At 44.4% G+C, this 25,347-nt stretch overlaps 1 protein-coding gene and 1 pseudogene across 1 annotated transcript in view; one reads left to right on the plus strand and one right to left on the minus strand.

The window, feature by feature from the left end:
- LOC121291391 (zinc-binding protein A33-like) overlaps window positions 1-25,347 on the minus strand; it is a 95,649-nt gene that overhangs the window by 43,151 nt on the left and 27,151 nt on the right. The gene's annotated exons all lie outside the window — the stretch shown is intronic.
- LOC121292080 lies at window positions 11,471-11,617 on the plus strand (annotated as a pseudogene).

Raw genomic sequence — 25,347 nt, forward strand, 5'->3', positions numbered from 1 at the left:
TCCTACCAGAAAGGGTACAAAGTCAGAATAGACCTAGGACTGAGCCACCTAACTTTCTGGTGAACTATATACCTGTCTTGTTAAATTCCTCCATTCCTGCTCTGTTTTACAATCACAACTGGCCGCCTTCACGATTATTACATGTGACCCATAAAGACCTAATGCTAAAAACAAAAATAAAACCAAAAAACTGCAGATGCTGGAAATCCAAAACAAAAACAGAATTACCTGGAAAAACTCAGCAGGTCTGGCAGCATCGGCGGAGAAGAAAAGAATTGACGTTTCGAGTCCTCATGACCCTTCTGTCGAAGGGTCATGAGGACCCGAAACGTCAAGACCTAATGCTTTCTGCTTCAGGGGTGTGGTGCCAATTTTTCAGGTGCAGAGCTCCAAGAAAATATGTTGACCACATCATCTCTAAATCAATTATTATGTCGTTTTCCTACATATTAACTTTTTGAGTCCTCAAAAATCAGTAAAACTATGCTTTTTAAGTGAAAATATGACTGCCGGTGGGCAAATGGGCATTTTATTTTCAACTGTGTGGTATTTTGAATCATTCCTCTCTAGCATAGCTAGAATTTCATTACTCAATATCCTACAGGTTGAGTATCTGTTATCCGAAATCCTCGGGGCCAATCGCGTTTCGGATTTCAGATCATTTCGATTTTCGGGATACTACATATAGGACTGGGCCTACTTACATTACAATAGTCCAAGCCTAAATTGAATAAAATGGCTAGAAAAGTAAGATGCATAACTGAATATTAAATGCAGGCTACCTGTTATTGTACCCGCCCATGGCACCGTCTGCAATTCTGCTTGTACGAGAGGGTTCAGAGTGTCGATGTTCTCTCCTGGGAGGCATTCTTGAATATTTCCCCCAGCTTCATTTGCCTCATCAACATTGGCTTTTCTTTCGTAAGTTTGCCTTTTGATTGACGTTATTTCTTTCTCACTTATAATTGCACGTTGTTCGAATGCATCTATCAACCTGTCACACATCTTAATAATATCCTCTATAGGCAATTTCTCTCCTGGGTTCACTCATCAATACTGTATTTATCAAGTAGATCTTGATGTAACACCATTCCTGCAATCTCCCTGTCAGTCGAAGAATGCCATTGGGAGCATTGTTAACGGTGTTAAACACTTCCTCAATATCCACAGCCTCCAATATATTCACACATTCCATTCATATGCATCTTGAGCAATCAAGGAGCTAGTTTACCAGATTGTTTTCCCTTGTTCACATGAAAATCTTCAAAGTTCTTTGTCAATATTATCGTTTCGATGAACACTGGTGCAGTCCAAAGTTTGTACCAGCGTTGGTCGGTGTCTTTATCAACAAGGCACCACACAGTAGCAGATGCATAGATGGTGTCAGGGGGAGCTGGTGGCATTGTGGTATTGTCACTGGACTAATACTCTAGTGATCTAGGGCAATGCTCTGGGGCCGCAGATTCATAATCCCACCAAGGCAGATCGTGAAATTTGAATTCAATCAAAATGTGGAATTTAACATTTAACAATAACCATGAAACCATTGCGGATTGTTGTAAAACCCCATCTGGTTCACACGTGTCCTTTAGGGAAACAAATCTGCTGTCCTCACCTGGACTACATGTGACCCTGAACAAGGTCAATAAATGCTGGTCTGATCAACAACACCCATATCATGTGAATGAATTTTAAAAAAAAAACTTTAAACTCCTTTTGGAAGCCTTCCACCCCCCAGGCCTATGTCATAGCACCAAATATACTATTCAAGAAGGAGTCTTTATATTTACATTTCATGATCCGAATATTGCCTTGGTCCGTTTACTGATGTTTATGACGTTACTTTGGGAGAAAAGTAAACAGCGAAAATATTGTTCTTCACCAAGAGTTCAGCAGGAGGATGTGCTTAACCATTGTCCAGGAGCAACATGATTTCACAGCTACCCAACGTGCCTCTGGTATAAAGTGGTTGTGAAACCAATCAGAAAACATGTCCCTGGTTATCCTCATTGGCAGAATAGTGAACAGGTAATATCCGAACACTCTTGAAGTATCTGAGGCATTTGCTCTTCCCAATTACAGACAATTTACATTTGCTTCTGCCGGCTGCATTGGCACAACCAAGGACAGTCAGTCTGTCCTTAACACCCTTAACACCTGTTGGTGCACTCTCCTCAGCCGCTGTTAGCATTTTCCTGGGGGTGTATCACCAGAGCAGAGGCACGTGTTGATCGCTGAAACAATTGGGGAGGGTTCGGTTACATGCGGCCAGACATAGTAGTCAATGATGAGCCTGTGATGGAAGGATCAGTGGATGGGTTCAGAGCCCGGGAGGAGGCAACCTTCAGATGCAGGCATTCAACGTTTCGAGAGACACTGGCAGAAATTTCCTCACAGTCAGTCCGCCTCTGAGGGACAGTCAGTAGCCCTGAATAAATCTACCCCACGGGAACACGGGCCTAGCGTTTGACATCCTTTGCCTTTGCCCAGGATGCTTCATTTTTGTCACATCATTGTCCCGCCATCCATTCTGAAACTGAGACGCATTTCTTCCAAGTAGCACTCTCCAATTTTAAAGAAAGTCTGACTGTATAGATAATTCCATCACCACCACCACCATCACCCCACCCCCACCCAAGTAATTCAAACCCAAAACATTGAACACTGATCTGGTTGAATTAATGAGTAAAAATGGTCAAGTCATGATATTTAATATTTGGTATTTGTTGAGCAAGGTGATTGTGATCCTCAGCAAGTAAACATTGCAGATCATCAGTGGCATTTTAAATTGCAGAAAAGATGTATGGTGCATTTGGTGAGCACCCTGGCCTGGAGCCTCTTAGACCTGAGCACCTTTACTGCCCAGTCTCCTCTCTCTCTAAGGACCCCTGGAAAGCTGGTTTGCCAGTCAAACCCAGCTCCCAGCTTCACATCACAATGCTGGTTATAATCCAGCATCATTTTGATAATTGTCTTGGGTTACTAGCTCAAAATGACCTGACATGGTTCCTCTTAATGTGGACCTGTGCAGAGATTTAGGTAAGAAAGAGATTTGGTGTCATTGTGAAAGGCTGATGAGTCAGATGGGGTTCAGCGTCTGTGTGAACTGGGTCCAGAGAAGATAGGATACTTGGGAATAACTGGTGAGCTAAGTTTGGTTAAGTGGTATTTGTTGATCATAGAAATGTCACTTTATCTCTCCCATTTCTAAAAAAACATTAAATCTGATCATTCTGAAGCAAAAAAGGGATTAAAATTACGAATTATTTTCTGGGGGACAAGCCCCAAGGAAATGCATCACCAATCTTCCACAATTGTTCATGCTTTTGTTCACTTAAATTTTCTTAGAACATACATACGAATTAGGAGCAGGGGTAGGCCACTCAGCCCCTCGAGCATGCTCCGCCATTCAATATCATGGCTGATCTGATTGTAACCTCAACCCCATATTCCTGCCTACCCCCGATAACCTTTCACCTCCTTATTTAATCAAGAATCTATCTACCTCTGCCTTAAAAATACTCAAAGGCTCTGCTTCCACTGCCTTTTGAGACAGAGATTTCCAAAGACACTCAACCCTCTGAGAGAAAAAAAAATTCTCATCTGTCTTAAATGGGTGACCCCTTATTTTTATCCTTTCCACATCAACCCTGTCAAGACCTCACAGGACCTTAAAGGTTTCAATTAATTTACCTCTTACTCTTCTAAATTCCAGTGGATACAAGCCTAATCTGTGCAACCTTTCCTCATAAGACAGCCTTCCCATTCCTGACATTAGTTTAGTAAATCTTCTCTGAAATGCTTCTAATGCTTTTCCAACATTCATTAAATAAGGAGACCAGTACTGTGCACAGTACTCCAGATATGGTCTATGCAACGCTCTGTACAACTGAAACATAACCTCCCTACTTTTGCAATCATTTCCCCTCACAATAATTGATAACATTCTATGAGCTTTCCTAATTATCTGCTGGACCTGCATTCTAACCTTTTGTGATTCACACATGAGGACACCCAGATTCCTCTGAATCTCAGAGCTCTGCAATCTCTCACCATTTAGATAATAAGCTTTTTTATTCTTCCTGCCAAAATGAATAATTTCACATTTGCCCACATCATTCTCCATCTGCCAGATCTTTGCCCACTTAACCTATCCATGTCACTTTGTAGTTTCATTTCATCTTCTTCACAATTTACTTTCCTACCTAGCTTTGTGTCATCAGCAAATTTTCCAATTATTCCTTCGGTCCCTTCATCCAAGTCATTTAAATAAATTGAGGACCCAGCTCTAATCCCTAAGGCATACACTCGTCACATCCTGCCAGCCAGAAAAAGGCCCATTTATGCCAACTCTCTGTTTCCTGTTAGCTGGCCAATCTTCTATTCTTGCCAGTCTGTTACCCTCTGCACCATGAACTTTTATTTTCTGCAATATCCTTCAATGTGACAATTTATGGAATGCCTCCTGAGAATCCAAGTACAGTACATCCACCCTTTTTCCATGGCACATGTGACTCCTTCAAAAAACCTCCAGTAAATTGGTTAAACATGATTTCTCTTTTACAAAACCATGCTGACCCTGTCTGATTGCCTTGAATTTTTCTAAGTGCTCTGCTAGAACATATTTAGTAATAGCTTCTAACATTTAACCCGGGACAGATACTAGGCTGACTGGCCTATAGTTTCCTGCTTTCTGTCACCCTCCCTTTTTGAATAAAGGAGTTACATTTACTATTTTCCAATCTACTGGAATCTTCCGCGAATTTAGGGAATTTTGGAAAAGTAAAACCAATGCATCAACTATCTCACTAGCCACTCCTTTCAAGGCCTTAGGTTGAAGACCATCTGGACCTGGGGATTTGCCAGCCACAGCCCCAACAATCTGCTCAAAACCACTTGCCTGGTGATGGTAATTTTCCCAAGTTCCTCCCTTCCTCCCATTTCCTGATTTACAGCTAGTTCCAGGATGTTACTTGTTTCCTGTATAATGAAGACTGAAGCAAAACACCTGTTTAATTCACCACCATCTCCCTACTTTCCATGATCAATTCCCCAGACTCATTCTCTATAGGACCAACACTCGCTTTGTTAACTCTTTTATTTAAATATCTATAGAAATTCTAACTACCTGTCTTTATATTACTAGCTAGCTTTCCCTCATACTCTAATTTTCTCTCCTTATTAATCTTTTTGTCATTCTTTGTTGTTCTTTATATTCTTTCCAATATTCTGACCTGCCACACGGCTTTGTGTAAGTATATGCTTCCAAGTGAAGACTTTTGTTTACGATAAAAGGTATAAAACCTGTTTTCACGCAAGGGAAATGTTCTTGAGGATACAGCACTTTTGGATTCTGTACAAGTTTGACACTGGTTCACTGGGAGATAATGAACGAAGAGATAAGACAACATTATTAATTTGGACTATGTTAGACTAGTTAATCAGTGCGCTGTCTTTCACACATTTCGATAATGCTCCAACCCGGAAATGAACTGCGGACCCCATGATCACAAAAACTCCATTCCTGTAACATTGTCGAGCTTTGCACAGACTTCAGCCCGACTGACACATTCAGCCATGACTCTGACTCCAGTCCTGACTATTCCAATGTTCCCATCGCCAGTAAGCCGCCCACCGCCCAACATAAACTTGAGTTCATCTGTAACTCTATCGCTGATATCCCATCTCTTGCCAAGTCCCTGTTACACATCACCTCCGTCCTCACTAGTCTACAGGGGAACGAAGCGAGTGGCCTGTCAGAAACTCAGTCAAACGGAATCTCTGTCTCTGCTTCCCGCCACACTTACAGACACTATTCCTTGTATATGGGAGCTAATGGCAGCGGCCTTCCTTTGCCTACCTTATCTAAACCTGTCATAATCTTGTCCACCTCTATTAGACCCACCACCTTCGCTCCAGGGAGAACAAGCCTAGCTTCTCCAACCTAACCTCAAAACCAGTGGGGGTTAACCCCAGGGGCCACCCAGCAATCCAAAGAGAAATTTGGGCGGCACAGAGGGGTGGACCAGAAAGGAAGGGAGAAAAAAACTTCGCTTTTTAAAAAAAAATTGAAGGAGACAAACTGAGTGAAGCGTTGAGAATGCCTTGGACCAGGCCAGGACTGTTTTGCCGTGAGGATGCCTGAGTTTTGGAGAAAGCAAAATGAGGAGTCAGCCTGAGAGGTGAGGGAGTGGCGCCACCAAATGGGGAATATCCATACTGCAGGCAGCATTCCTTCAGTGAGTTCGAGCGAGCCTGCCACAGACCCCATCACCGCCAGGACCACACCGTGACCTCCGATAAACCCCCTGCCGTGTTCCCACCAACATTATGCTGAACTCCAATAGTCACCCGGTGCCCCCAGTAACATTATCCTGAACCCCAATAATACCCCGGTGCGCCCAATAACATTATGCTGAAGCCCAATAATCCCCGTCCCCACAAGCATTATCCTAAATCCCAATAACCCCCATCCCCAATAAAATTATCTGGAACCTCAATTAACACCCGTGCCGACTAACATCATTTTGAACCCCAATAACACCCCCCGTCCCCCTAACATTATCTGGAACCCCAATAACCACCCCTGTTTCCCCACCAACATTAACTTGAATCCCAATAACATCCCCCCACTAACATTATCCAGATCCCCAATAACCACCCCTGTTTCCCCACTAACATTATCCTGAACACCAATAACCCCCACATAAACCCCAATAATGGAGCTTTTAATGATCTCCTCAGATCCTCCCCATGGCTCTAATAGCCTCTCCTGGAGACAACAAACTACATCAGAAACAACAGAAAATGCTGGAAAATCTCAGCAAGCCTAGCAGCACCTGTGGGGAGACAGACAGAGTTAATGTTTCGAGTCTCTATGACCCTTCTTCAGAGCTGTATTTAGGTTTTACGATAAAGAACATCTTTACGACTCCAAAAACCTCCTCGTCAACCTTACCCCAACCACCAATTTTTGAATGGTGCTCCAAGTGGGAGAGCCTGGAAAAACCGCTATCGCCTGATGCCCTTGAGTCCTTCGAGAAGTGTAAGACTCCCGGAAGCAATGGCTTACCGGCTGAGTTGTATTCAGCTCTGTGGGACTGGATCAGCCCAGACAAGCTAGAAGTGTACGAGAGTATGTTCCTGGCCAGTAGCTTGTCAGAATCCATGAGGAAAGGCATCATCACCCTCATCTACAAGCACAAGGGGGAAAGGGAGGAAATTAGAAATTGGTGACTCATCTCACTGTTGAATGTGGACTATAAGATTCTGTCCAAGGTCATTGCCAATCCGGTCAAGTCACTCTGGAGTTGGTGATCCACCCTGACTAGACCTGCGCTGTGCCCGGTAGGAAGATCTCTGACAGACTTGCGCTGCTCAGGGATACAATTACCTATGTGCAGGACAGGGGTGTGGATACCTGCCTCATCAACCTGGATCAGGAGAAGGCCTTTGACAGAATATCTCAAACCTACATGGTGGATGTGCTCTCCAAAAAGGGGTTTGGGGAGGGAATCCACAACTGGATCCAACTGCTCTACACTAACATCAGTAGCGCCGTCTCAATCAATGGGTGGTAATCAGAAAGCTTTCCAATTAAATTTGGAATCAGGCAGGGCTGCCCTCTCTCCCCTGTTCTGTTTGTGTGTTGCATAGAACAGTTTGCTGAGTCCATCAGGAAGGATCCGGGCATAAGAGGAGTGACGATCCCAGGCAGTGGAGGCACTCAGACCAAAGCCTCCCTGTACATGGACGATGTCACCGTCTTCTGCTCGGATCCGCTTTCCCTGCGCAGACTGATAAACATCTGCGACCAGTTTGAACTGGCCTGGGGAGCCAAGGTAAATCATGGGAAGAGTGAGGCCATGTTCTTTGGGAACTGGACTGACTGATCCTTTGTCCCCTTCACCGTCAGGTCAGATGGCCTGAAAGTGCTGGGGATATGGTTCAGAGGGACCAGGGCATGTATTAGCTACTGGAAAGAGTGAGTGTCTATGGTGGAAAGAAAAGTGGGCATGTGGGAGTGACGCTCCCTCTCCATTGCAGGTAAGAACCTGGTCATCAGGTGTGAGACACTCTCGCAGTTGCTGTATGTGGCGCAGGTCTAGCCCATTCCAGACTCATGCGTGATGGTGATCACCCGAGACATCTTTCGCTTTATCTGTAGGTCGAAAATGGATCATGTCTGTTTGGACGCAATGTACAAGTCTCTAGATAAGGGGGATAAAACGTGCCCAACATTGCCCTCATACTGATGGCCACCTGTGTGTGCAACTGCATCAAGCTGTGCGTAGACCCTCGGTACACAAACACCAAGTGTCACTACGTGCTGAGTTTCTACCTGTCCCCAGTGTTGTGAAGGATGGGTCTGGCCACACTGCCATGGAACGCTGCAAGTAGTTGGACCGTGCTGTACCACCTGTCCCTTGTGGAAAAATTTATGCAGAGAAACACCTTTGACCACAAGTCCATCAGGCAGTGGTTGGCACATAATGTTTCAGAGGCCCTGCGGGAAAGGGAGATGATGAATCCTATTGGATGGTTCCCCAAGCAAACTGTCAAAGTCATCTGGCAGAACGCCTCATCGCCAGAACTTTCCAACAAGCACCAAGATGCCTCCCCATCAGATCCTCACCCTCTCTACTCCTTGCCCTCGAGGTAGCTTTGTTGGGGGGGGGGGGGGGGGTGGTGGTGGTGGTGAAGACCATTGTTCACCTCCTGGTGGAGTGTGCCTTTGCAAAGAAGGTCTGGAGAGAGATGCAGTGGTTTTTATCGAGGTTCATCCCGAGCAGTGCTGTGACACAGGACTCAGTGCTCTACAGGCTGTTCCTAGGGACACACATGTAGACAAACATCAACTGCAGCTGGAGGATCACAACTCAGTGATCAGTCTCAATTTCTCTGCTCCTCTCACCCATTCTAACCTGTCTCTCTCTGAACTTACTGCACTCCATTCTCTCAGGTCCAACCCTGACATTGTCATCAAACCCGCTGACAAGGGTGGTGCTGTTGTTGTCTGGCGCACTGACCTCTACCTCGCGGAGGCTGAGCGTCAACTCGCAGACACTTCCTCCTACCTCTCCCTGGACCATGACCCCACCACTGAACATCAAGCCACTGTTTCCAGGACTGTCACTGACCTCATCTCCTCTGGGGATCTCCCTCCCACAGCTTCCAACCTGATAGTCGCCCAACCTCGGACGGCCCGCTTCTATCTCCTACCCAAAATCCACAAACAGAACTGCCCCGGTTGACCGATCGTCTCAGCTTGCTCCTGCCCCACAGAACTCATTTCTCGTTATCTTGACTCCCTTCTCTCTCCCCTTGTCCAGTCCCTTCCCACCTACATCCGTGATTCCTCTGACACCTTACGGCACATCAACAATTTCCAGTTCCCTGGCCCCTACCGCTTCCTCTTCACCATGGACGTCCAATCCCTCTACACCTCCATCCCCCACCAGGATGGTCTGAGGGCCCTTAGCTTCTTCCTCGAACAGAGGCCCGAACAATCCCCATCCACCACTACTCTCCTCCGTCTGGCTGAACTTGTTCTCACGCTGAACAATTTCTCCTTCAACTCCTCTCACTTCCTCCAAATAAAAGGTGTGGCTATGGGTACCCGCATGGGCCCCAGCTATGCCTGTCTCTTTATGGGGTATGTGGAACATTCCTTGTTGCAGTCCTACTCCGGCCCCCTTCCACAACTCTTTCTCCGGTACATCGATGATTATTTCGGTGCCGCTTCATGCTCTCGTCAGGACTTGGAAAAATTTATTAATTTTGCTTCCAATCTCCACCCCTCCATCATTTTCACGTGGTCCATCTCTGACACTTCCCTTCCCTTCCTTGACCTCTCTGTCTCAATCTCTGGTGATAGACTGTCCACCAATATCCATTACAAACCCACCAACTCCCACAGCTATCTCGACTACAGCTCCTCACACCCCACTTCCTGTAAGGACTCCATCCCATTCTCTCAGTTCCTTCGCCTCCGTCGCATCTGTTCCGATGATGCTACATTCAAAAACAGTTCCTCTGACATGTCCTCCTTCTTCCTTAACCGAGGTTTTCCACCCACGGTCGTTGACAGGGCCCTCAACCGTGTCCGGCCCATCTCCCGCGCATCCGCCCTCACTCCTTCTCCTCCCTCCCAGAAACATGATAGGGTCCCCCTTGTCCTCACTTATCACCCCACCAGCCTCCGCATTCAAAGGATCACCCTCCGCCATTTCCGCCAACTCCAGCATGATGCCACCACCAAACACATCTTCCCTTCACCCCCCTTATCGGCATTCCGTAGGGATCGCTCCCTCTGGGACACCCTGGTCCACTCCTCCATCACCCCCTACTCCTCAACCCCCTCCTATGGCACAACCCCATGCCCACGCAAAAGATGCAACACCTGCCCCTTCACTTCCTCTCTCCTCACCGTCCAAGGACCCAAACACTCCTTTCAAGTGAAGCAGCATTTCACTTGCATTTCCCCCCAACTTAGTCTGCTGCATTCGTTGCTCCCAATGTGGTCTCCTCTACATTGGAGAGACCAAACGTAAACTGGGCGACCGCTTTGCAGAACACCTGCGGTCTGTCCGCAAGAATGACCCAAACCTCCCTGTCGCTTGCCATTTTAACACTCCACCCTGCTCTCTTGCCCACATGTCTGTCCTTGGCTTGCTGCATTGTTCCAGTGAAGCCCAACACAAACTGGAGGAACAACACCTCATCTTCCGACTAGGGACTTTACAGCCTTCTGGACTGAATATTGAATTCAACAACTTTAGGTCGTGAGCTCCCTCCCCCATCCCCACCCCCTTTCTGTTTCCCCCTTCTTTTTTTTTCCAATAAATTATAAAGATTTTCCTTTTCCCACCTTTTTCCATTATTAAAAAAGATTAAAAAAAAACTCACTAGAGCTATACCTTGAGTGCCCTACCATCCATTCTTAATTAGCACATTCGTTTAGATAATATCACCAACTTTAACTTTAACACCTATGTGTTCTATTGTACTATTGTCGTTGACATCTTTTGATGATCTGCTTCTATCACTGCTTGTTTGTCCCTACAACCACACCATCCCCCTCCACCTCTCTGTCTCTCTATCTCTCCGCCCCCCCCCCACACACACCTTAAACCAGCTTATATTTCAGCTCTTTCCTGGACTCGAACTCAAGTTCTGTCGAAGGGTCATGAGGACTCGAAACGTCAACTCTTTTCTTCTCCATCGATGCTGCCGGACCTGCTGAGTTTTTCCAGGTAATTCTGTTTTTGAACAGGATGTATGTTGATAACTCCAAAACCATTGCACTGTCTGACTGTCTGTAATGACCATATTGAAATAACTGTAATATTCATTGATTGTATTGAAGCACCTCGTGATCCATGTCTAAAAGTTGAATGTGACTGCACTTTTTGTGATGGCGATTTAGAAATGTTTTATTATGTTCTTCCAGATATTTTATGAATAAATTATATTTGTCCAAAAAAGAGGTGGTTCTCCCCGGACGAGTCCAGCCCATTGCATTTCAGGTGTGCTGACGCCTGCGATGTCCCCAAATTCGGGATACTCGACTGTAACATTTATGGTAGCGGGGTGACTGCGTTCGTGCTCTCCCCTGAATAACTAATTAATGTCAGAATTTACTGTAACATATTTGTTAAACAACCGAGACCGCTGTTGCATGTACTACAAAGTACTCGAAAAATTAACACATACAGTGGGTAGTAGACATGTATGTGGAGAAGCAAACAGTGTTAACGTTTCGAGCTCCAAGATCACCAACATCCGCAGTGTTTTGCTTTTATTTTAATGTTAGCATTTGAGGGCGCTCTGCACTCACTGCATTTATCATGATTTCCTATCTGTTTCTGTACTAACGTTCATCCGCCAACAGAGGGTGGCCTAAGCAAGAGAAACGGTTTTGAGGAAGAGAAGCTTTTTAATTTCATTCACCTAGAAACAAATGATTCCCCCATTGCAGCAGCGAGCTGCTTCTAATATGACTTTAGGCTTTTAACTCCCAATGTCAAATCGGCTCTTGAAATAATCTTTTTCATTTCTCTTTTATTATTTATCCAATTCCCTTTTGAGCAGCATCTGATTCACAGAATGTGACGGGGAAAGATAATGTCATTGTCGGTCTGCACAGGCTGAACACGTCAGGATCAACAGCAGAAGAGCTAAAGGATCCCCAAAAGATATTGGGCGACTGGTGCAGAATCAGGTTCAACTTCTGTCTTCATCAATTTGAGTTCATGTCATTTCGACAACAGCCTACAGAATCCATGCCCACATGTCCTTGGCCTGCTGCAATGTTATAGTGAAGCTCAATGCAAATTGGAGGAACTGCACCTCATCTTCCGATTAGGCACTTTACAACCTTCTGGGCTTTACATTGAGTTCAACGACTTCAGGTCATGACCTCTCTCCTCCATCCTCACCCCCTTTCTGATCCCTCTTTTTTCTAATAAGTTGTAATTTTAAAAATATATTTTTTTAAATATACTTTTCTCTTCCTACCTGTTTCTATTATTTTTCAATTTATTCCCATCCATTGCTTTATCTCCACCTTTCAGCCTATTTTGATCCCTTCCCCTCACCCCACCCCCACTCGGTCCATTTGTCACTTGCGCATCTTGCTTTCTAGCCTTAATGTCACCATTAGCACATTCCTTAGATAATATCACCACCGTCAACACCCTTTTGCCCTTTTGTCTATGACATCTTTGGTAATCTCTTCTTTGCCTCCACCTATCACTGGCCCTTTATCCAGCTTGACCTGTCCCACCCCCTCAACCAGCTTATATTTCACCTCATTTCTATTTTTCTTTAGTTCTGATGAAGAATCATATGGACTCGACACTACAACTGTATTCCTCTCCTCTCTGCAGATGCTGTCAGACCTGCTATGTTTTTCCAGCTATTTTTGTTTTTTTTTTTACAGAATCCATAGACCACTTCATCAGCAGGTGCAGAGAAAAGGGTGCGTACTGTGATTTTTCAAATGCAGGGCCAGAGACAGAATTGTTGAGTTGGTGATCACATCCACTCCCATGGAAGGATTCCAGGAAGACCTGTTTAACAAGCCAAAAACATGTACCATTGAAGAGCGACTGAAGAGGGTGGATAAGTACAAAGCGATCCTCACAGGTTGATGAAACTTACAGGTCCAAAGTACAACCCAGTTGTTGACGCACTCACTAAGGCGCACAAACCCAGCAGGATGTATGGAAGGAGTGCTTTTCTGCATGCACCAAGGAAATGCCCTGCTTTTCGTCGATTCTGTAAGGCATGTGGCAGAAAGGGCCATTGGCAGAAGCTGTGCACTCGAGCAAAGGCTGATGCAGCTACAAAGAGTCGTGCGCTGATCCAAACAAATCGCACGCAACAGGTACTTTTCAGCAATAGGGATGGCCAGCTGGTATCCCGCCAGAAACATATACACAAAGTGACTGACAAACCAGAAAATGACAATGTGTATGACAAGATGGAGAGTGAAGAGCACCTATCTCACACCAACAATCTTGTGGAAAGCATTGATACGATCTCACCATTTGAAGTGTTTGCCAAGATTCGAATTAGCTGCCCTAAGAAAGTTGGTAATGATTCATTATTGGTCAAAACTGACACAGGGGCAAGAGCCAACATATTACCCCTGATAATTCTAAAAGATGCATATCCACAACCATGGCAAAACCCACTGCTGCGAAACTCTCAGCGTACAACAGCTCACTAATTTCATGTGCAGGATCATAGTCCTGGACTGTAACTACAGTCAATCCTCCTGGGTGACACAGAAATAATGGTGACAACTGTGGAAAAAGACTGATTTCGTAAGAAAATCATAGCAGAGATCAAGGTGACGAGATCACCAGATCCGATGTCATGTAACCTGGACTATGAATGGAAGTCAGAGAGGAGCTAACGGAGGCTCTGCCTTCAATTTTCCACATGTCCTTAGATATGAAAATTGTTCCAGGGCTCTTTGGGAATGAGAGAAGAATTAATTGGGTGATTATGGAGCACCCGTGTAATATGGTGTAAGCAAATGCATAATTTTAGAAACTACTTGTAGATGTCTGGAATTGCTGAAGTTGACGAATAAACAGCCAGCACAGATTTAATAGCATTACTAAATCAACTATCTGTTCTACATCTGTCTGATATTCCATTTCATTCTCTTCACTGGGACTCAATATCGGAAAGGACAGATACTGGCAGCTGATTGGATAATGAGGCAAAAACAGAAAAAGCTGGAAAATCTCAGTGGGTCTGACAGCATCTGTGGAGACAGAAACAGAGTTGCATTTTCGGCCAGAATTTTCCCGCCGGCGATCCGGGTGCGGGGCCCACTCACCGACAGGAAAATGATGCGGGATAACGTCGGAAGGAACCCCTAATATCATCCCACCCTATTTAAATATTCAAGAAGGTGGGCAGACATTGAAATCTGGATCTTCCTCTCACAGCTTCCAACCTGATAGTCGCCCAACCTCGGATGGCCCGCTTTTACCTCCTACCCAAAATCTACAAACAGAACTGTCCCGGTAGACCGATCATGTCAGCTTGCTCCTGCCCCACGGAACTCATTTCTCGTTATCTTGACTCACTTCTCTCTCTCCTTGTCCAGTCCCTTCCCACCTACATCCGTGATTCCTCTGACACCTTACGTCACATCAACAATTTCCAGTTCCCTGGCCCCAACCGCTTCCTCTTAACCATGGATGTCCAATCCCTCTACACCTCCATCCCCCACCAGGATGGTCTGAGAGCCCTTAGCTTCTTCCTCGAACAGAGGCCCGAACAATCCCCATCCACCACTACTCTCCTCAGTCTGGCTGAACTTGTTCTTACACGGAACAATTTCTTCTTCAACTCCTCTCACTTCCTCTAAATAAAAGATGTGGCTATGGGTACCCGCATGGGCCCCAGCTATGCCTGTCTCTTTATGAGGTATGTGGAACATTCCTTGTTCCAGTCCTACTCCGGCCCCCTTCCACAACTCTTTCTCCGGTACATCGATGATTACTTCGGTGCTGCTTCATGCTCTCATCGGGACTTGGAAAAATTTTATTAATTTTGCTTCCAGTCTCCACCCCTCCATCATTTTCACGTGGTCCATCTCTGACACTTCCCTTCCCTTCCTTGACCTCTCTGTCTCAATCTCTGGTGATAGACTGTCCACCAATATCCATTAAAAGCCTACCAACTCCCACAGCTACCTCGACTACAGCTCCTCACACCCTGCTTCCTGTAAGGACTCCATCCCATTCTCTCAGTTCCTTCACCTCCGTTGCATCTGTTCCGATGATGCTATCTTCAAAAACAGTTCCTCTGACATGTCCTCCTTCTTCCTTAACCAAGGTTTTTCACCCACGGTGGTTGACAGGGCCCTCAACCATGTGCGGCCCATCTCCCACGCATCTCCGCCCTCACACCTTCTCCTCCCTCCCAGAAACATGATAGGGTCCTCCTTGTCCTCACTTATCACCCCACCAGCCTCCACATTCAAAGGATCATCCTCCGTCATTTCCGCCAAGTCCAGCATGATGCCACCACCAAACACATCTTCCCTTTACCCCCCCAACCCCATTGGCATTCCGTAGGGATCATTCCCTCCGGGTCACCCTGGTCCACTCCTCCATCACCCCCTACTCCTCAAGCCCCACCTATGGCACCTCCCCATGCCCACGCAAAAGATGTAACACCTGCCCCTTCACTTCCTCCCTCCTCACTTTCCAAGGACCCAAACACTCCTTTCAAGTGAAGCAACATTTCACTTGCATTTCCCCCAACTTCATCTACTGTATTCGTTGCTCCCAATGCGGTCTCCTCTACATTGGAGAGACCAAACGTAAACTGGGCGACCGCTTTGCAGAACACCTGCAGTCTGTGCGCAAGAATGACCCAAACCTCCCTGTCGCTTGCCATTTTAACACTCCACCCTGCTCTCTTGCCCACATGTCTGTCCTTGGCCTGCTGCATTGTTCAAGCCCAATGCAAACTGGAGGAACAGCACCTCATCTTCCGACTAAGCACTTAACAGCCTTCCAGACTGAATATTGAATTCAACAACTTTAGGTCTTGAGCTCCCTCCTCCATCCCCAACCCCTTTCTGTTTCTTCCCCCTTCATTTTGTTTTTTTTCCAATAATTTATATAGATTTTTTCCCCACCTATTTCCATTATTTTTAAATCTTTTATGCCCCCCACCCCCGCTAGAGCTATACCTTGAATGCCCTACCATCCATTTTTAATGAGCACATTCGTTTAGATAATATCACCAACTTCAACACCTCTGTGTTCTTTTGTTCTTTTTGTCTGTGACATCTTTTGAAGATCTGCTCCTGTCACTGCTTGCTTGTCCCTATAACAACACCGCCCCCCCCTCCACTTCTCTCCCCCCACCCCACCTTAAACCAGCTTATATTTCACCCCTCTCCTTGTAAAGAAAAATCAGTTCTGTTGAAGGGTCATGAGGACTCTAAACGTCAACTCTTTTCTTCTCCGCCGATGCTGCCAGACCTGCTGAGTTTTTCCAGGTAATTCTGTTTTTGCATTGAAATCAGGTGACCGACCTGTCAATGGCCAATTGAGGTCATTGGCAGGATAATTAAGCAAAGTAAAGGACCCGCACGTCTAACCTTCAGGCTGGCGAGCAGGCCAGGAGCGCCGGCAGGAAGGAGAAAAAACATGAAACCGCATCCACTGGCGGGATGAGGTTTCATGTCTGTTTAAAAAATATTTAATCAAGTTTATGTAACATTTATTAACATGCCCCATCTCATGTGACATTATCATATGAGAGGGACATGTTAATACTTTCATTTTATTTTTCTGTTTTTTAAGTTTACAAAGCTTTCACCCATCTCCCTGAGACAGCACCTAGTCTCAGGGAGCAGTATGTGTGTGAAAGAGCGCACTTTGACAGATGGGGAATCCCTCTCCGCTGCCCGTCGGACAGGCCGCCCGGCGGGCTTTAATTGGCATGTCCACTCAAAATAGCGGCAGAGTTCAGCTGCCCGCCCGCCGCCGTCGAGTCGGTGGGGCCCGCCCGCCCATCGAGGGCTAAATTCTACACTTCGCGCGTCCGTATGGCCTTTCTTCAGAGCGAGGCTTCAGATTGGATAATGCCTGCTTTGCTCTGCCACCGAAGGTGAATTTCTACTTCACAGGTTTCTACTGAAGGATTCATTTGACGGGTTGTTTGATCGTTTTGTTTGCCAGCGACGTTAGACACTAGAAACATGTCAGGGCCTGTATTGGTAAAGCTCTGTCACCTTCCTCACCCCTCTGGTAGTGACGGAGGCGCCTTGTTAGGGCCAAGAGGCAGCGAATCCATGTTAAGGAGTAGAGATTATCAGAATTAGCTTCTTTCATATAATTAAACAGCAAAGCAAAGATAAGCATCAGCTTGTCATTCTTCATGAGGTAAGTGCTGAAGAAATATTGTAACCATGTTTAAGGGCAAGTTATCAGGTACAACATGCATCACAAATTAACCCTTACGCTTTGAAATGACATATTTCGTAATCATTAAAACTGCAATTCCACTACATTTATACAATAAAACAGAACAAACAAAATCTGTATTTCTTGCAGAGCAGGTGTAATTTTAAGTTTGGCTAAGTGTAAACGGGCGATATTGAATTAGCTGCCGGTTGATCGCCGCACCCGATTTTCCTTTGTCTCAAAGTCAAGAGTTGGAAATACTTTCCCACCGCCCAACCTGCCCCGTATAAATCTCCATTTCGGTCACCCAGAGTCACGGTGATGAAGTACCGAAAAAAAAGTTTTAAGGATACCTTGGCACAGGGATACGGAGCTTTACGGTAAGAGGGGGAGGGGGGATGCGGACCCAAAAGAGGAGAGGGGCATATGCGGACCCAAGAATGGGGAGTGAGGGGTTATCGCTTCTGGTTCATCAATTCAGTCGGAGTGCTTTCCAGCATCAAAACTACTTACATGCTGGGGAGACACACGGAAGCGAACAAGTTCATGCCGGGAACAGCAAAAGAAGAAATCAGGGGAAAAAACTCATCCCAGGAAGACCTGACCGGGACTAAAGGCCGAACCGCGTTGGAGCAGAAGGAGGCCATTCAGCCCGTCGAGCCAGCTCAGCTTTTCAATGCGATCATGGCTGATCATCGACTTCAATGCTTTTTTCCCCACACCCTTATAAGGATACATTTATCCCTTTAGGCGTCATTGGTATTTTGAAATCTGTCAATCTCTGCTTCAAACATACTCAGTGACTGAGTTTTCACAGCCCTCTGAGTAAAAGAAATTCTCCTCATCCTGTTCCTAAGTGACTTCCCCCTTATTTTGAAATTGAGTCCCCTGGTTCTGGACTCGCCAACCAGGGGAAGCATTTGTAGGTTTCAATGTGATCACCTCTCATTCTTTGCAACCCTAGAGAATGCAGGCTCAGTTTCACCAATCTCTCTTCATAAGACAGTCCCGCCATCATGGGAACAAGGCTGGTGAACCTTTGTTGCACTACCTCTGTGGCAATAATCCTTCCTAAGGTGAGGGGATCAAAACTGCACACAGTGCTCCAGGTGTGGTCTAACCAAGGTTCTATAAAATTGAAGTAAGACTTTGCTCCTCCTGTACTCAAATCCTCTTGCAATAAAAGCAAACTTACCATTAGCCTTCCCAGTTGCCTGCTGAACCTGCCTGTTAGCTTTGTGACTTATTGACAAGGCCACCCAGGTCATTTTGTACATCTACACTTTCTAATCACTTACCATTTAAGAAATACACTGCACAGCTGTTCCTCCTACCAAAATCACATTTTTCCACATTATATTCCATCTGCCATGTTCTTGCCCACTCACTAAGTATGTCTGAATCCTCTTGAAGCCACTTTGCATCTTCCTCAGAACACACATTCCCACCTAGCTTTGTTTCATCCGCAAACTTGGAAATATTACATTTGGGTCCCACATCCAAATCATTGATATATATTGTGAACAGCTGGGGCCCAAGTACCGATCCTTGCGATACCTCTCTCATCACAGCCCAGCAACACAAGAGTCACCCCTTTACTCCTACTCTGTTTTCTGCCTGTTAGCCAATCCTTAATCCATGCCAGCATATTATTTCCAATCACATGTGCTTTAATTTTGCTAACCAATCTCCTGTGGAGAATTTTATCAAAAGCCTTCTGAAAATCCAAGATCTATGTCACCAACTCCTCTTTATAAATTGTTTGCAACATCCTCAAAAAGCTCCAACAGTTTCATCAAACATGATTTCCCATTCATAAATTCATGTTGACTATGCTCAATTGGATCATTATTATCCAAGTCACATCCTTTATAATAGATACTAGCATTTTACCTACTACCTATGTAAGGCTAACAGGCCTGTAATTCCCCACTTTCTCTCTTCCTCCCTTCTTAAATAATGGGGTGACATTTGCTATCTTCAAGTCTGCAGCATTTATTCTGATTGCCCTTGAGAAGGTGATGGTGAGCTGCCTTGTTGAACTGCTGCAGTTCATGTGGTGATGGTACACCCACAGTGCTGTTAGGAAATGAGTTCCAGGATTTGGACCCAGTGACAGTGAAGGAACGATGACAGATTTCCAAGTCACAATAGTAAGTGGCTTGGAGGAGAACATCCAGGTGATGGTGTTCCCATCTATCTGCTGCCCTTGACCTTCCAGATGGTAGTGGCTGTGGGTTTGGAAGGGGTTGCGTAAGGAGCCTTGGTGAGTTTCTGCAGTGCATCTTGTAGATGGTGCACGATGCTGCTACTGTGTGTCAGTGGTGGAGGCAGTGAATATTGGTGGATCGGGTGCCAATCAAATGGGCTGCTTTATCCTGGAAGGTGTCAAGTCGTTTGTGTGCTGTTGGAGCTGCACTCATCCAGGCAAGGGGAGAGTATTCCATCACACTCCTGACTTGTGCATTGTAGACGGTGGACAGACTTTGGGGAGTCAGAAGGTGAGTTACGTGCTGCAGGATTCCTATCCTCTGACCTCATCTTGTAGCCACAGTGTTTATATGGCAAGTCCAGACCAGTTTCTGGTCAATGGTAACCCCCCCAGGAGGTTAATTGTGGGAGATTCAGTGATGATAATGCCAAGGGGCGATGGTTAAAATCTCTCCTTGGAGATTGTCATTGCAGGCCACTTGTGTGGCACAAATGCTACTTGTCACTTGTCAGCCCGAGTCTGGATGTTGTCTGGCATTCAGCAGGTGTACACATTCAATGAGGGTTTCACATGTTGTATTAGGAAAGAGGAAAAGTCAATGTACCAGGGTTGAGAATGTCTATTACATGTCTTCACACTCTGTACTGGGTGGGTCTTTTAAATACTCCCAGAGACAGACTGTCTTCTGTTATGTTTGGTTGATAAGTCTCTCCAATGATTGGAAAAAATGAAATATTCAAGAGAAAGTAAAATGAACCATTCAATAACCCACTTTATAATGTTGCTCAGTTATTTTTGGAAGCCGTATTACATCTTTGCTCCTCAGACATACTCTCCTGAAGAGAAAACACAAACGTTGACACACCACAGACTGATAACAGCACACACAGACTAAACAAGGCACAAACTACAGCATGAAAGAGCAGGGGAGTCAACAGTAAAATGTTGAGCAAATCATTGACCTCAGCTGCAAAAATATGAACAAAAAGGTTTGGGCCTTGGAGAGGAGTTGACATGAACTTATGGAAGGAAATAAGTGTAAAGCAAATTACAAAAGACAAGTGAATAATACTGGATTAATTCAAAGTTTAGTGAAGCGGATGGCTTGGTATTCAATATTGTGTGTGAATCACTGTGGAGCTGAGGCAGAGATTTTTACCAACAGGTTCAGTAGGGAACAGGAGCAGGTTCTGTTGGAAAGTAAGTATTTAAGATAATAGAGGATGAACTTACAACAGGGAAAACATGAATAAGGCGACAGAAAAAAGCTGCAACAATGCTCAGTCATAAAAGCACGAGTGGTCCATTCATCCCCATGAGCCTGTCCTACAATTTCATTTGTCAAGAAAACAAGAAACAATAACATATTTAATCATCACTGTCATATTTCTTATGTATTAGAAGTCAGGCTGTTGGGGGCTGTAAATATGGTAATTGGAGTAAGAGTGAGAGTGACCTCAAGAGTCTGAAACCAACAGTAAGAAGTGGTTTTGATATGTTACTGATCCAACTGGAATGCTAATCATAAGTTTACATAAAGCAAGAACAGGAGTATTTTTGAATTGAGTTGTTTTCCATTAAAGGAGGATATATGTAGACTGTAAGAAGGTGTAAGAAAATAAGGTAAAGATAGGCTAAGTTTATTTTTTTAAATAAGCGTAAGAGCTAGAGCAAAGAAGAGTCTAATCAAGTCTGTAAAAAAGTATTTCTAAACAGGCTGGTTGAGACAATAGGGAGCTCAAATGAAAGGAACAGATTTAAGAAAATACTGAAGCCTATGTGAGTGGTAGCTGTTTAGATCTCCCAGAAGATAGCATGATAGCTGGTTCAAACTCCCGGAGGACAGAATGAACAAGGCTAGGCCTGCAGACCCAGTTGCCTCCGAGGACACCCCAAGATAAAATGGCACTGTGTGGTAAAGAAATTACTGAATTATGGAATTTAAAATATGTAAGGATAGTTGCTGAACAGGAAAGGGGACAGTTAGCGCTAAGGCTCGGTAAAATCTTTTTTAATTGTAGTAAATTACTAATCGCCGTGTGAGGCCATTCTTATTTTTAAGTGTAAATATGCTTCTTTTGTTTTTTATGAATAAATGTTTACTATAAAATCAAGACAATTAGTCAGGGACATAATTTCACGTAAACCCTCTGAAACCCCCTCTGCAAGAATAATTTTGTTATATGCGAGTTTTATGTGAGTAGTGAGGAGGATGTAAAGAGACTTCAAGATGATTTAGACAAGTTGAGTGAGTTGGCAAATACATGACAGGTGAAGTATACTGTAGATAAATGTGAAGGTTCCACTTCAGTAGGAAATACAGAAAGACAGAGTATTACTTAAATAGTGATAGATTGGGAAACGTTGATGTAGAAAGGGACCTAGATGTCCTTGTACGCCAATCATTGAAAGCAAGCATGCAAGTGCATCAAGCAGTTAGGAAGGCAAATGGTTTGTTGGCCTTCATTGCAAGAGGATTTGAGTACAGGAGCAAGGATTTCTTACTGCAGCCGTACATGACTTTGGTAAGACCACACCTCGCAAATGGTGTGCAGTTTTGGTCTCCTTACTTAAGAAAAGATATACTTGCCACAGAGGGAGTGTCGTGAAGGCTCACCAGACTGATTGCTGGGATGGCAGGATTGTGGTATGAGGACAGATTGAGTACAGACATAGTTGACCCACTGGAGTTTAGAAGAATGAGAGGGAGTCTCATTGAAACATATAACATTTTGACAGGGCTGGAGAGGGGTCCGATTTTGTTTGTTTCTATATTTTCTACAACCATACAATCAGTACAGCACAAAAGAGGCCATTTCCACCGGTAATATCCAAGCTGGTTCTCGAGGAAGTTAACCATTCCCCTACATACAATGATGATTCAGAGAAGCAAGAAAATTTCTTATGTTGTATATCATGTTCTGTTGAAAGAGGAATTTCCGTAAAGAAAACTGATAATATGGAATAACAGTTTGGAAAATAACGGCACTTTGAAAAATATATCTGCTGTTATAATTCATTCATCCATGGGATGTGAGTGGTGCTGACAAGGCCAGCATTTATTGCCCATCTCTAATTGCCCTCGAGAAGGAGGGCATTCGGCCCGTGGTGTCCGTGCTGGCTCTCTGCAAAATCAATTCACCGAGCGTCACAACCCTGCCTTCACCCCATAGTCCTGAAAATTATTCCTCTTCAGACAATGATCCAATTCCCTTTTGAAAGTCCTGATTGAACCTGTCTCCACTAAACTCTCAGACAGTTCATTCCAGATCAGAAACACTCGCTGTTAAAAAAGTTTTTCCTCATGTCCCTTTTGTCTATCACATCTGGTTATGGACAGTTTTCCACTCTCTGTGCTTTTTCATGATTTTGAAGACCTCCAACAAAGCAACGCTCCACTTTCTCTTTCCGAAAGAGAATAACCCCACCTTCTCCAAGCTATCCTTGTAACTGAAATCCCTAATTTCCGGAACCAATCCCTTCAAAGCCTTCACATGCTTCCTAAAGTGCCGTCCCTAGAAATGGATAAAATGCTCATTAATCAGTCAAAGCAGTCTTTTATAAATTTTTTTCATAAGTTCCTTGCTTTTATGCATTTATGCAAGGCTAAGATTCCCTCTGCTTTTTAACCACTTTTTCAAACTGCCCTGGCACATTCAAAAATTGTGCACATGTACACATAAGTCTCTCCATTCATCCACAGCTTTAGAATTGTACCCTTTTGTTCTTGTTGATTCTCCAATTTTTCTACTAAAATATATCACTTCATATTTCCTGCATTCCCTGCATTAAATTTAATCTGTCACATGCCTGCCCATTCCACCAACCTGCCGATACCTTCTAGTTGTCCCCTCACATTTCACAGGACTTACAAGTTTTGCAACATTTGCATATTTTCAAATTGTGCCCTATACATTCAAGTTCAAGTCATTAATATGTACAAAAATAGCAGTGATCCTGGTACCTTGTTATGAAATATAATAATTTTCATAATATGCTTCTAGTTTATGGTAAAGTAGGCTTATGGGTGTGAATTTGTTGGTGTCTGTGATATAATTACATTTGGAATCAGGTAGACTGCAAGCTGGAATCTTCAAAAGAAGCTTGGGGTAGAAAAGTGCTTGAAATGCGAATAAGTAAACATGGATTCTGGTTTAGCATGTAAAGTGTGAAGGGAATTTGCATTTTTAGATAATTGAAGGGATTGTTGGATTTTAAAGGGATGTTAGTTGGTTTACAATGAGCAACTAGATAAGCAAGGCTAAGGACTGAATTTTTCCCAAAGGTTATTGGCAACATGGAAGTTTTTATATTAAGAGGAAGATACAGTTTCTGAGTCAAATCAATCAGTTGAATTTACATGTTAAAGAGAAAATTAAAGAAAAATGAAAGGCTATGTGAGGAGAGGGCCATATAAGATCTAATAGGAGTGTAGAAACATAGAAAAGTAGAAGTAGGAGTAGGTCATTCGGCCCTTCGAACCTCCTCCAGCATTCAATTTGATCATGGCTGATCCTCGATCACAATGTCATACCCCCAATTTCTCCCCACCCTCTTTGATGACTTTAGTATCTAAATATCTACCGATTTCCTCCTTCAACATATTCAGTGAATTGGCCTTTACAGCCCTCTGTGGTAGAGAATTCCCCACCCTCAGAGTGAAGATGTTTCTCCTCATTTCAGTCCTAGATGGCCTACCCTGTATCCTAAGATTGTGACCCCTTGTTCTAGACCCTGCTGCCAGAGGAAACATCATCCCTGTATCCAGTCTGTCCAGCCCTGTCAGAATTTTACATGTTTCAATGAGATCCCCTCTCATTCTTCTGAACTCAAGTGAATACAGGCTTAGTCGACCCAATGTCTTTTCGTAACCACAATCCCAGGAATCAGTCTGGTGAACCTTCGCTGAACTGCCTGTATGGCAAGCTTTCTTTCTCCGCTAAGGTGGCCAAAACTGCACATAATACAGCAGCTGTGGTCTCACCAAGGCCCTGTATGGCTGCATGAAGACATACTTACCCCTGTACTCAAGTCCTCTCACAACTGCTTGCTGCACGTGCATGCTTGCTTTCATTAATTGGTATGCAAGGACACCCAGATCCCTTTGTACATTTTTTTTTGAAAAATTTACTTGATTCATAAAATATCTGGAAGAACATTCCAAACCATTTCAAAATCACAATCACAGAAGTACAGTCAGGTTCAACTTTTACACATGGATCACAAGGTGCATCAATACAATCAATGAATATGACAATCATTTCAATATGGCCAATGCAGACAATCAGACAATGGGATTGGAGTTATCAACATACATCATGTTGCAAACTGAGGTGCTTCAATACAATTATAATACAATTAGTATTCAATGCAGACATTTATTTGGAGCTGTACAGCCCGAGGGGCTCTCAACTGTTCCCAGTCCCTCGGTGCACTATGGCAGAAAGTTCTTTGACAGCGACCTTTCCTCATTGCGCCTTTGCGCCAACTGCCCCAAGCTTTAGTGCGTCCCTCAGCACGTAGTCCTGGACTTTGGAATGTGTCAGTCTGCAACACTCGGTCAGGGACAACTCTTTGCGCTGGTAGATCAACAAGTTTCAGGCAGACCAAAGAGTGTCTTTCACCGAGTTGATGATCCTCCAGCTGCAGTTGATGTTTGACTTGGTGCGTCCCCCTGGGAACAGG

Source organism: Carcharodon carcharias, chromosome 19, assembly GCF_017639515.1.
Source record: "Carcharodon carcharias isolate sCarCar2 chromosome 19, sCarCar2.pri, whole genome shotgun sequence".
NCBI classification, from domain to species: domain Eukaryota; kingdom Metazoa; phylum Chordata; class Chondrichthyes; order Lamniformes; family Lamnidae; genus Carcharodon; species Carcharodon carcharias.